The following is a 13992-nucleotide window of genomic DNA, read 5'->3' on the forward strand; positions in this document are numbered from 1 at the left end:
TAGAATAGAACAGAATAGAATAGAATAGAGAGAATAGAAGAGAAGAGAAGAGAAGAGAAGAGAATAGATAGAAGAGAAGAGAAGAGAAGAGAAAATATGAGAATAGATAGAATAGATAGAAGAGAAGAGAAGAGAAGAGAAGAGAAGAGAAGAGATAGAAGAGAAGAGAATAGATAGAAGAGAAGAGAAGAGAAGAGAAGAGAAGAGAAGAGAATAGATAGAATAGAAGAGAATAGATAGAATAGATAGAATAGATAGAAGAGAAGAGAAGAGAAGAGAATAGATAGAATAGATAGAAGAGAAGAGAAGAGAAGAGAAGAGAATAGATAGAATAGAAGAGAATAGATAGAATAGATAGAATAGATAGAAGAGAAAGAGAAGAGAAGAGAATAGATAGAATAGATAGAAGAGAAGAGAAGAGAAGAGAAGAGAAGAGAATAGATAGAATAGAAGAGAATAGATAGAATAGATAGAATAGATAGAAGAGAAGAGAAGAGAAGAGAAGAGAAGAGAAGAGAAGAGAAGAGAAGAGAAGAGAAGAGATAGAATAGATAGAATAGAAGAGAATAGATAGAATAGATAGAATAGATAGAAGAGAAGAGAAGAGAAGAGAATAGATAGAATAGATAGAAGAGAAGAGAAGAGAAGAGAAGAGAAGAGAATAGATAGAATAGAAGAGAATAGATAGAATAGATAGAATAGATAGAAGAGAGAGAAGAGAAGAGAAGAGAAGAGAAGAGAAGAGAAGAGAAGAGAAGAGAAGAGAAGAGAAGAGAAGAGAAGAGATAGAATAGATAGAATAGAAGAGAAGAGGTTTTCAAACTTCATATAAAATGTGTCACGTTGAATAAATCAGAAATAATTACGGGTTTAATTGTAATTATTGTGTTTTATGGACGCATGAGGCTCAGGTGGACAGAGGGACAGACAGAGGGACAGGTGGACAGACAGGGGGACAGACAGAGGGACGTCTACCGTGGACGAAGGCCTGCTCGAAGGGGTCCGTGATGCTGAGCAGGTCCCCCCCCTGGTGCAGGCAGTCGGCCCGGGCCTCGGCCCAGGACCTCGGGAGAAGAAGTGGAAACAGGTAGCAGAAGTCGTTGTAGGGGTCCGACATCCAGGAGCCGCACTTCACGTTCCAGCCTGCAGGGGGCGCGTCAGAGGACACGGTCTCAGAGGACATGGTCTCAGAGGACATGGTCTCAGAGGACATGGTCTCAGAGGACAAGGGCCGGAGACGGAGGGGGGGGGGGGGGGGGGGGGGGGCTCACCTGGACCCGACGTGGGAGGCTGAGGAGGAGGTCCTGCACCCGGTGCTGAGGAGGACAAAGAGACTGTTAGACCAAAGTCTCAGAGCAGTGAGGAGGAGGAGGAGGGGGGGAGGAGGAAGAGGAGGAGGGGGGGAGGAGGAAGAGGAGGAGGAGGAGGAGGGAGAGGAAGAGAGGGAGGAGGAGGGGGAGGAGGAGGAGGAGGAGGAGGAGGGAGAGGAGGGGGGGAGGAGGAGGAGGACGAGGAGGAAGAGGAGGAGGAGGAGGACGACGAGGAGGGGGAGGAGGAGGGAGAGGAAGAGAGGGAGGAGGAGGAGGAGGAGGGGGAGGAGGAGGAGGGGGAGGAGGAGGAGGAGGAGGGAGAGGAGGGGGGGAGGAGGAGGAGGACGAGGAGGAGGAGGAGCAGCAGGAGTAGCAGGAGGAAGAGTAGCAGCAGGAGGAGGAGGAGCAGCAGGAGGAGGAGCAGCAGGAGGAGCAGCAGGAGGAGCAGCAGCAGGAGGAGCAGGAGCAGGAGGAAAGAGTAGCAGCAGGAGGAGGAGGAGGAGGAGCAGGAGGAGCAGCAGGAGGAGCAGCAGCAGGAGGAGCAGGAGCAGGAGGAAGAGTAGCAGCAGGAGGAGGAGCAGCAGGAGGCTCACGTCTCCTGCAGACGTAATCCTTCCTGGAGGAGCAGAAGTCGTCATTCAGCTTCCCGGGCTCCGGCTGGTTGGTTCCCATCACATGGACACAATCCTCGTTCTGCCAGTTGTCTGGTTGTTTGTTTCCCCACGGCAGGAAGTCCTGAGCAAACCATTCATAAACAACAACAACAACAACAACAACAACAACAACAACTTCCACAACAAAATGAGGATAACTAACAGGTTTTAAACTCTCGTCTTCGTTTCACCTCTTTAAATCACAAAACATCGAGTTTCCTAATATTTTGTCTGTTCAGCTGTTTTTCTAAACTACATTTTAATTTGGTGAATTATTGTTTGTTTTTTCTTTATAGAGATCAAACAAACATATGAAACAAAGTCAAGATGGTGAAAACAATAAACAGTCAGACTGCTCAACAAACAATAATCTAACTCACTAATATAAATAAACACTCATTAATAAAAAAATAAATAAAATGTAATTAAAACTAGAAAATATTAATAATGACTAATAATAATAATTTGAAAAATAGGAAAAAATTAACTAGAGAAGTTATAGAGAATATATGAATGTGAAAGTGAAATAAATAAATAAATACAATTTTATTAAAATTAGAGCATGTTAATAATAATGATGAGGATTATTATTAAATTATCAAATTATTATTATTAATAATAATAATGTCAAAAATAAGCTAAAGAACTTATAGAGAATATAAAAATATGAAAGTGAAATGTATTAATAAATAAATAAATAAATAAGTTCACAGCCAGACGATAAATCTGTCGTTGAGCCACAAACAGTCTTTAGTAGAAAAATCTAAATTTTTAACTCACATCTTTCATTGTTTTTTAATCTGAAAGGAAGTCATTGTTAGTATTGTTCGCACCGACAGGCCTTTTGTTTTATTTTAATTAAATAACACCTGAAGCTCAAACATGTAGGATAAATTATCTCCTTGTTATTATTCTCTTGTCAGGAAAAGTTTTCTAAAATGTTTTTCGTGGTGTAACGGAACACTTTGTGTCCGTGTTACTTACTGCCGGACTGCCGTCGGTGAAAACAAACTGCCCTTCAGTTTTCTTGTCATTCAAACCGACCCAGGCCTCCCCGGGCATGTGAGCTGCAGGAGAGAAGAGATAGAAGAGAAGAGATAGAAGAGAAGAGGAGAGAAGAGAAGAGAAGAGAAAAGAAGAGAAGAGAAGGCCTCAAGAAACTAGGACACGTTAAAATAAATCACACTTACTGTGAGTGAAAACAATTAATTATCAGTATTAAACCTGTAAAAACATTTTGTTTCATCCTGTCACGATGCTTCTTTTATATCAATTGTTTTAAAATGATAATTTAGGGTTAAATGATGGAGGGAGACATATTTATAAGGATTCTTTAAATATCAGTTGCTATAAGTCGCCCCAGACGAGGCTCTCTGGCGCCCCCCGGAGGAGGCTGCCCAACATCAAAGAATCTCCTTTAAGCATCATCAAAGAATCAAAGCATTGATTGTTGGTTTGGTTTCAGCCGTCGTCCCTGCACGCCGATGACCCTGCTGTGTTTGTCACCAAGATGGCGGCCGCCCACCGATCAGGAAGGCGAGCTCGCCCTCGGTGTGGAAGCTGGCCAGGTGACCCTGCTCCTTCACGCAGCGGGCCTCGGCGGCGTCCCAGCTCAACACGTCCTCCGTCTCAAAGTGGTAGCAGGACTTGTCGTACAGCAGGTAGCCGCTGTCGCAGTGGGAGTCTGGAGGCGACAGGAAGCGCTGGTTAGAACCTCGCCGTCCCGTCGCGCCGCGGCGTGGCGTGGAGGGACGGCGAGGTGGACTGACCGGGAGCCGGGGTGGGCTTGGGGTTCTGTCCCCCCGTCATCTCGCAGACGTAGCCCAGCCTCTTGAAGCAGTTGCCCGTCGCCCACTTGCCGGCATAATTTCCTGGAAAGGAAACAAGAGGCTGTAAGTGAAGCTGGTCAGGCAGGCAAACTGCTAGTGTGTTGTTTGTGAACTAGCTAACATGCTAGTGTGTTGTTTGTGAACTCGCTAACATGCTAGTGTATTGTTTGTGAACTAGCTAACATGCTAATGTATTGTTTGTGAACTAGCAAACTGCTAATGTGTTGTTTGTGAACTAGCAAACTGCTAATGTATTGTTTGTGAACTAGCTAACATGTCAATGTATTGTTTGTGAACTAGCTAACACGCTAATGTGTTGTTTGTGAACTAGCTAACATGCTAATGTATTGTTGTGAACTAGCTAACATGCTAATGTGTTGTTCGTGACCTAGCTAACATGCTAATGTATTGTGTGTGAACTAGCTAACATGCTAATGTATTGTTGTGAACTAGCTAACATGCTAGTGTGTTGTTTGTGAACTAGCAAACTGCTAATGTGTTGTTTGTGAACTAGCAAACTGCTAATGTATTGTTTGTGAACTAGCTAACATGATAATGTATTGTTTGTGAACTAGCTAACATGCTAATGTGTTGTTTGTGAACTAGCGAACATGCTGGTGTGTTGTTTGTGAAATAGCTAACATGCTAGTGTGTTGTTTGTGAACTAGCTAACATGCTAATGTATTGTTTGTGAACTAGCTAACATGCTAATGTGTTGTTTGTGAACTAGCTAACATGCTAATGTGTTGTTTGTGACCTAGCTAACATGCTAATGTGGTAAAACGGCGAGTTGACTGGTACCGGTGAAGATCTGTCCACAGTCCCAGAAGTTCTTGGTGTTCTTGGGCCAGCCGGCGCCGTAGTTCGAGAAGGTGACCTTGGACTGGTCCACCCAGAGGAACGTCCCGTCCTTGTCCTTATCTGCTCAGCAGAGCGTCCGTGAGCGGCGGGAAGGAAGTGACTCGTGTCGCGAGAGAGACGATTCGGGCCGGCGGTTACCTGACAGGCCGATCCAGATGTCGGGGATGTCCACGTGGTGAAAGTCTGGCAGGAAACTGTTGACGAAGAACTGCTCCTCTTCACTTCAGAAAAGGAAGTGGAACACGGAGTTAGAACCACAGGACAGTGGCTGTGATTAACCCTTTGTGTGACGACATAAAGTGTTTGTGATGCGATGGACAAGTTTTTACACACGAGGAGTAAGAATCCACTTCTGAAGTAAAGTTTATTTTCAAGTCATGTCATGTCACTGATATTTAAAAAAGCGAGAGCCTCAGGGCGTGTAGTAACCATGCCAGGCCTCTAGGGGCGCTGTGACTCACCAAACACAGCAAAAACGCAGAAGAAGACAGAGCACGTAGATATTTAGAAGTAGATTCCTGCTCACGAACCTGTATATAACTCAAGTTCTATAGGTCTATGGCCCTGCTGCTAGCATCAGTAGCTTCTAGTTCTGTAGGTCTACGGCCCTGCTCCTCCTGCTGCTAGCGTCAGTAGCTTCTAGTTCTATAGGTCTATAGCCCCACTCCTCCTGCTGCTAGCGTCAGTAGCTTCTAGTTCTATAGGTCTATGGCCCCGCTCCTCCTGCTGCTAGCATCAGTAGCTTCTAGTTCTATAGGCCTATGGCCTTGCTCCTCCTGCTGCTAGCATCAGTAGCTTCTAGTTCTATAGGCCTATGGCCCCGCTCCTCCTGCTGCTAGTGTCAGTAGCTTCTAGTTCTATAGGTCTACAGCCCTGCTCCTCCTGCTGCTAGTGTCAGTAGCTTTTAGTTCTATAGGTCTACGGCCCTGCTCCTCCTGCTGCTAGCGTCAGTAGCTTCTAGTTCTATAGGTCTATGGCCCTGCTCCTCCTGCTGCTAGCGTCAGTAGCTTCTAGTTCTATAGGTCTATGGCCCCGCTCCTCCTGCTGCTAGCATCAGTAGCTTCTAGTTCTATAGGCCTATGGCCTTGCTCCTCCTGCTGCTAGCATCAGTAGCTTCTAGTTCTATAGGCCTATGGCCCCGCTCCTCCTGCTGCTAGCATCAGTAGCTTCTAGTTCTATAGGTCTATGGCCCCGCTCCTCCTGCTGCTAGTGTCAGTAGCTTCTAGTTCTATAGGTCTACAGCCCTGCTCCTCCTGCTGCTAGTGTCAGTAGCTTTTAGTTCTATAGGTCTACGGCCCTGCTCCTCCTGCTGCTAGCGTCAGTAGCTTCTAGTTCTATAGGTCTATGGCCTTGCTCCTCCTGCTGCTAGCGTCAGTAGCTTTTAGTTCTATAGGTCTACGGCCCTGCTCCTCCTGCTGCTAGCGTCAGTAGCTTCTAGTTCTATAGGTCTATGGCCTTGCTCCTCCTGCTGCTAGCGTCAGTAGCTTCTAGTTCTATAGGTCTATGGTCTTGCTCCTCCTGCTGCTAGCGTCAGTAGCTTCTACAGCTTGTAGTCCCTGATTGTTGTGGTTATTTGATGACATCACGGACCGCAAAACCTGCCCCAATGCTTTACTCTACGTGTCCCTGAATCGACGCAGGTTGGCTCCGCCCCCTACCTGTCTATGATGAGCAGGTGTGCGCCCACAGAGGAGCACTTGGTGAAGGCCTCATGCCAGGTGGTCAGCAGCTCGTCGTTGCTGACGATCCAGTAGCAGCTCCCGGCGAAGCTCCTCCAGCCGGGGGGGCAGACGGCTGGCGGGATCGAGATCAAAGAGAACTAGCTGAGTCCCAACGGCCGGCGTCAAGAAAAAACCCCCCCCAAAAACCGAGACTCACTGTTCACCGCTCGCTTGCACATGTAAGGACGCTCGAATCTGCAGTGGTGAGTCGACCAGTTCCCAAACGACTCCGCGGCGTCTCGGACGACGGCGGCACACGAGCCGACCTGAACGTCGCTGTGGAGAACAAACACCGGATTCTAGACGTACGTCTTTGATGTAGCCGTGTGTGTGTGTGTGTGTGTGTGTGTCCTGACATGTGAGGTTGACCGTGGGCCCAGTGGATGAAGGTCAGCGGCTGAGCGTCCGACCAGGACAGCGCCGCGCTGCCGGGTTCCACCTCGCAGGAAATCTTGTTGCATTTCTGCAGGAAGACACGTCGTCACTCGTCACGATCGGCTGAACGACTGGAATCATTTTGGTTTCGACATTAAGAATCAGAATCAGAATCAGGATCTGAATCTGAAAAGTGACGGCGCCAAACATGGTCCCATTGGAAAAGTGTGGCGGTGAAACAGGATCATATTGAGTTTGACTGTCTGTTGATACGTTTGGGTTTTTTTGTCGTCACTGTGGATTAACAGTTTGTTTTATTTGTTTCTTTTTCCTCTTTATCCATTTAATTGTATTTTTAAGGGCCGAGTTTCAAATGTTTATTGTTGTTGTTGTTTTTTCTGTGCCCAGCTAACATGCTAATGTGTTATTTGTGGACTAGCTTACATGCTAATGTCTTGTTTGTGGACTAGCTAACATGCTAGTGTGTTGTTTGTGGACTAGCTAACATGCTGATGTGTTGTTCGTGAACTAGCTAACATGCTACCATGTCAAAGCCCCAAACTCTTTCAAAATAAAAGTCCTTATTTTTTTATAATGACAATGTAAACTTTCAAATTGGATATTGAGTGTTTATCTGCTAATGTGTTGTTTGTTAACTAGCTAATATGCTAATGTGTTGTTTGTGGACTAGCTATCATGCTAATGTGTTGTTTGTGAACTAGCTACCATGCTACCATGTCAAAGCCCCAAACTCTTTCAAAATAAAAGTCCTTATTTTTTTACGATGACAATGTAAACTTTCAAATTGGATATTGAGTGTTTATCTGCTAATGTGTTGTTTGTTAACTAGCTAATGTGTCGTTTGTGATCTAGCTAACATGCTAATGTATTGCTGTGAACTAGCTAACATGCTAATGTGTTGTTTGTGGACTAGCTAACATGCTAATGTGTTGTTTGTGAACTAGCTATCATGCTACCATGTCAAAGCCCCAAACTCTTTCAAATTAAAAGTCCTTTTTTTTTTATAATGACAATGTAAACTTTGGAATTGGATATTAAGTGTTTATCTAGGCTAGGGGTGGGATTTCAAAATAAAAGCCCCCAGATTTTTTTCCAAAATTAAAGTAAAAACCGCAAAAATATATATTTAGCAATTAGTTAGATTAGGGCTTAGTTGGCTTTCAATATAAAAGTAAATTTTTCAAAATAAAAGACCTTCAGAATGTACATTTTATCACTACTTAAAGGGGCCAGAGGCGGTGTGAAGCGGGTCTCACCAGGGTGGACAGCCCGATCCAGAAGTCCAGGTGTCCCCCGCCCATCGTGCCCATCACGTACTGGTTCTCGCCCTCCGAGGCGACGGACACCAGGTCCCCGCCGTCCCGCACGCAGTCGGCCCGGGCGGCGCTCCAGCTCCTCCTGGTGTCGCCCTTCATCTTGTAGCAGTTGGCGTCGTGCTGCTGCCACCCGGTGGCCAGGTCGCACCTCGGGACCGGGTTCGCTGAGGGGAGACGAGGGTCGCTAGCATGCTAACGTGTTTGCTAACGTGTTTGTTTGTCAACTAGCTAACAACTAGCTCACGGTTGGCGCGCTTGCAGATGAACTTCCTGCTGACGTTGCAATTCTCGTCGTTCCACTGGCCAAACTTGCTCCCTACCACCTGACCGCAGTCCTCGCCGGGGGCGTCGCCGTAGTTATCAGGCTGTCCTGGCATCCAGTACCTGGACAACAACAACAACAACAACAACAACTGCTGAAGAAACGACCAGAAGCCCGACTGCTGATGGAGTTTCAGGTAAGGTAAGAAGGGAGGGGGACACATATAGAGGTAAGGTAAGAAGGGAGGGGGACACATATAGAGGTAAGGTAAGAAGGGAGGGGGACACATATAGAGGTAAGGTAAGAAGGGAGGGGGACACATATAGAGGTAAGGTAAGAAGGGAGGGGGACAGATATAGAGGTAAGGTAAGAAGGGAGGGGGACACATATAGAGGTAAGGTAAGAAGGGAGGGGGACACATATAGAGGGGACTGTCCGACATACGACTGGTAAGGCAAGAAGGGACAGATATAGAGGGGACTGTCCGACATACAATAGGTAAGGTAAGAAGGGAGGGGGACACAAATAGAGGGGACTGTAGAAGTAGGACAGGTAAGGAAAGAAGGGAGAGGGACACATATCGAGGGGACTGTCCGACGTACGACTGGTAAGGCAAGAAGGGAGGGGGACACAAATAGAGAGGACTGTCCGACGTACGATAGGTAAGGTAAGAAGGGACACAAATAAAGGGGACTGTCCGATGTACGATAGGTAAGGCAAGAAGGGACAGATATAGAGGGGACTGTCCGACATACGACTGGTAAGGCAAGAAGGGACAGATATAGAGGGGACTGTCCGACATACAATAGGTAAGGTAAGAAGGGACAGATATAGAGGGGACTGTCCGACGTACGACTGGTAAGGTAAGAAGGGAGGGGGACACAAATAGAGAGGACTGTCCGACGTACGATAGGTAAGGTAAGAAGGGAGGGGGACACAAATAAAGGGGACTGTCCGATGTACGACAGGTACGGTAAGAAGGGACAGACATAGAGGGGCCTGTCCGACGTACGATAGGCAAGGTAAGAATGGACGGGGACACAAATAAAGGGGGCTGTCTGATGTACGACAGGTAAGGTAAGAAGGGAGAGGGACACAAATAGAGGAAAGGTAAGAAGGGAGGGGGACATATAAAGGGGACTGTCCGACGTACGACAGGTAAGGCAAGTAGGGCGTCCCGTCGCTCCACTCGTACACCCCCTCCACCACCTGGTCGTTGAGGCCGATCCAGTAGATCTGGTCGTTGATCTGCGTCCTGACCCACAGCTGGACAGACAGGAGACATTGAGGACGGGGACATTGCTTCACAGGAGTGTGTGTGTGTGTGTGTGTGTGTGTGTGTGTGTGTGTGTGTGTGTGTGTGTGTGTGTGTGTGTGTGTGTGTGTGTGTGTGCGTGTGTGTGTGTGTCCCTCACCCTCTCATGGATGTCCTGGATGCTCATCAATTGACTCCTCTGGTGGAGACAGAAGCTGTTGGCCTGCAGCCAAGTCCTGGAGTCACTGGAGAAGAAGTAACATCTGCCCTCGTTCTCCCTCCAGCCCTGCTCACAGCCCCGCACTGCAACGCACCGTAATCTGGATTAGAGGACGCTCTATAATCTGGACTAGAGGAGGAGGACGCTCTGTAATCTAGATTAGAGGAGGAGGACGCTCTGTAATCTGAATAAGAGGTGGTAGACGCTCTGTAATCTGATGTTATAGGAGGAAGATGCTCTATAATCTGGATTAGAGGTGGAGGACGCTCTGTAATCTAGATTAGAGGAGGAGGACGCTCTATAATCTGAATAAGAGGTGGTAGACGCTCTGTAATCTGATGTTATAGGAGGAAGATGCTCTATAATCTGGATTAGAGGTGGAGGACGCTCTGTAATCTAGATTAGAGGAGGAGGACGCTCTGTAAATTGGATTAGAGGTGGTGGATGCTCTATAATCTGATGTTAAAGGAGGAGGACACTCTAATCTAGATTAGAGGTGGAGGACGCTCTGTAATCTAGGTTAGAGGAGGACGCTCTATAATCTGGATTAGAGGTGGAGGACGCTCTACAATCTAGAGGCTGCTCTATAACCTGGATTAGAGGTGGGTGATGCTCTGTAATCTGATGTTAGAGGAGGAAGATGCTCTATAATCTGGTGTTAGAGGAGGAAGATGCTCTATAATCTGGATTAGAGGAGGAAGATGCTCTATAATCTGATGTTAGAGGAGGAGGACGCGATAATCTAGATTAGAGGTGGGGGATGCTCTGTAATCTAGGTTAGAGGAGGACGCTCTGTAATCTGGATTAGATGTGGAGGACACTCTGTAATCTAGAGGATGCTCTATAACCTGGATTACAGGTGGGGGATGCTCTGTAATCTGATGTTAGAGGAGGAAGATGCTCTATAATCTGGGTTAGAGGAGGAACATGCTCTATAATCTGGATTAGAGGAGGAAGATGCTCTATAGTCTGGTGTCAGAGGAGGAAGATGCTCTATGATCTGGTGTTAGAGGAGGAAGGTGCTCTATAATCTGGATTAGAGGCGCAAGATGCTCTATAATCTGATGTCACAGGCGGAAGATGCTCTATAATCTGGGTGTGGGACGCTACATCAGTCAGTGGTTTATCCACATTGTTTGTGACCAGATTAATAAATTTGGCTTCAGTCAGACTCAATGGGACATTTTTGATCTCAATTGATTTAAATGTCTCACTAATCCAAGTGGACACCCACTGAGCAGACGTCCAAAACACGTCCATCAGTCCGTCCGTCCAGATTACGGTCTGGACGGACGACTATCTGAGTGACGACCGTTTATTGTTTTGGTGACAAGGTATTGATCCTTTCAAGTCACAAGGTATTGATCCTTTCAGGTCACAAGGTATTGATCCTTTCAAGTCTCCATGGACAAACTGGACACTTTGAGAACGTCTCATCTTGTAAAGACGACTAGTAAATGTCTGACAAGCTCTGTCCTTTGTCTCACTGGTGCAGCGGTCAGTGCTCCTCTCTCATGGTTAGAAGGTTGTGGGTTCAAACCCAGCTGGCTGTTCCTGAACTGCTTGTGTGGGTGACGGTAACGTTAGACGACCTGTCCTTTCATCTTTTGAAAGGTATTTTCATCGACGTCCAAACGAAACGTAAAGAAAGACGTCTCACTCCAGCCCCAGAGAACGTCTTCTGGATCGTTTCTCTTAAATGGGAAGTTGAAATTTCTCGGAACTTTTGTGAAGTATTGAAGTAGTTTGAAGGATTTCTAAAGACAACAAAGTTGTTGTTTTGGTTTTTTTTTAAAGCAGGTTTAAGAAGAGATGAGCTGAACTCAGATCTCAGGTTTAAATCCAGATTATTTACCTTCAAATGGCTTTTTAATTGATTCAAGGATCAAATCGTCCAAATCCACACCTTCTTCAGTTTGTCTGACGAGACGTAAAGTACTCTGATTACTTTATGTGGCTCATGACCACAACGGATGTGTGATTCCAAAAAGATGCTGGACGATCGGGTTCGTGTTGTAAAAGTCCCGTGACAGATGTCCTCTGTGTGTGTGTGTGTGTGTGGTGAATGTTTGACTTTAACAACTTCACAAACTCCTCCAGATCACATGATTCTCTCTCTCTCACCTTTTATTGAGTCAGATTTCAAAGCAACTGGATGCAAACTGCTGAGTCATGAAAACTGATTTGAGATCAATAATTGATGTGTTTTGTCAATAAAGTGAAATTCAGCTGATGCTGAGGAAAAAAAAAAAAAAAATCACATTTAGAATGAATCAAACTCTTCCTTTGTGATGAATAAAATAATAAATCATCTTAATTCTGCTCCGTAGAAACTTAATTTAAACAGTTAAAAGTCATAAATTTGGGCGTATTTCAATGATTCTTTGTAAAAAAAAAAACGAAAATCTTTATTTTCTTTCCACCTCTTGATAATTAATTCGTTTCAAAATATGTAATAAAAAATTAGGATAAACTCAAAGTACAATATTGTTAAATAGCTGCTTTTTTTCTGACGGGAGGATAAAAAGTAAAAACTAAATCTAAGTATTTTCTTCACAAATCATAGAAATTGTACAAAAACAAACAAAATGAAGAATTTAAGCAGCAAAATTTGCCTTTTTATAAACTATTCATGTCTTTATGTGAACATTTTAAAGGTTAAAAGTGAAGCGGCAGTCCATCTTTATTTTATTTCTCATTTTTGATGTGTTTAATAAAAAATAAAAAAATAAAAAATTTTTCAAAATAAACTCACCAGCAGCAGAAAGAGCAGCCAAAACCAGCAGCTGCAGCAGGAACCTCCTTCTTCTTCCCTCCATCTTTCACTTCTCTGCTTTTTAATCTGAGTTTCTACTCATGTTAATGTGTGTGTGTGTGTGTGTGTTAATGTGTGTGTGTGTTAAGTGTGTGTGTCGTCGTCTTCTGAGCATCTTCTCTTCTGGTCGCGTCTTTTCAGCGTCGGTCTGGAGTCCAAAGACTGACGGCAGTAAAAAAAAAAAAAAAAAAACACAGACGACGACATTTGACCTGCTGAATGAACTCCGTTTAGAAAAAAAAAAAAAAAAAAAAGAAGAGATAAAAGTGTGGTGGAGGTTTTGAGGGATCGGAGAACCGAGGTTCTGCGGTTGGAACCGAGGTTCCGCCGTCACCCGACGTCAAAAACCAACCAGACGAAGGTAAAACTGTGGAATTTATCGTTAAATTAAAACAATAAAAGTCAAAATCCGTCGTGAATTTAATTCAGAACGTGACGACGGACATTTAAAAACGCATTTTATTCATATTTATGTTTCAATGTGTGTTTTTGATTTATTCTGTTTTCATAAATAACTCGACTAGTAGTTTTTTTTTTGTGCTACATGTTATTTTATTGGTTTATTTTTATTGTTAGGACTTCCTGTCCCTTTTCAAACAAGTTAATTATTACTATAATTAAATTACATTCTTCTTTTCTTTTCTATTGTTTCACCAAATTTTAATTGTTCCTTTGTTTTTTTTCCAAAATAAATCAATCAATTTATTACTATATATTTATATTGTATTATTATACATACATTTTTTAATTTTTTTAATTATCTGTTTGGAGGAATTAACACATTTTTTTTATTATTTTATATCAATTTCAACAAGTTTTAATCGATCTGATAAATAATCTATATATTAATTCCCCTTTGTAAAGAAATGTGTTAAATTCTGCTATAAGATGAACTTTATTTTCTCTAAAGATGCAGATGTAAAAGATTTCAATATGAATAGAAATTGTGTGACTTGACTGAACATGTTGCGTTGATGTGAAGAGTTAATAACACGTTTATAACCACTGAAGAGTGAAAGTCCAGAGGCAGTTATAAGAGCCGGTCGTCAGCCGAGCAAGAATCTCGTAAAAAAAGTACATTTGTCTAAAAGTCACGTTGGCCGGCGGAGAAACACTGGAAACGAGAGGAAGCAGATCGTTTTCGTGGCGTCGTTCTGAGAGTTCTTCTGAGAGTCGTTCTGAGTCTCGTTCTGAGTGTCGTTCTAAGAGTCGTTCTAAGAGTCGTTCTAAGTGTCGTTCTAAGAGTTGTTCTGAGTCACTCTGAGACTCGTTCTGAGTCTCGTTCTGAGTGTCGTTCTAAGAGTCGTTCTAAGAGTTGTTCTGAGTGTCGTCCTGAGTCTCATTCTAAGAGTCG

The sequence above is a fragment of the Blennius ocellaris genome (genome assembly GCF_963422515.1).
Source record: "Blennius ocellaris genome assembly, chromosome: 15".
Classification (NCBI taxonomy): domain Eukaryota; kingdom Metazoa; phylum Chordata; class Actinopteri; order Blenniiformes; family Blenniidae; genus Blennius; species Blennius ocellaris.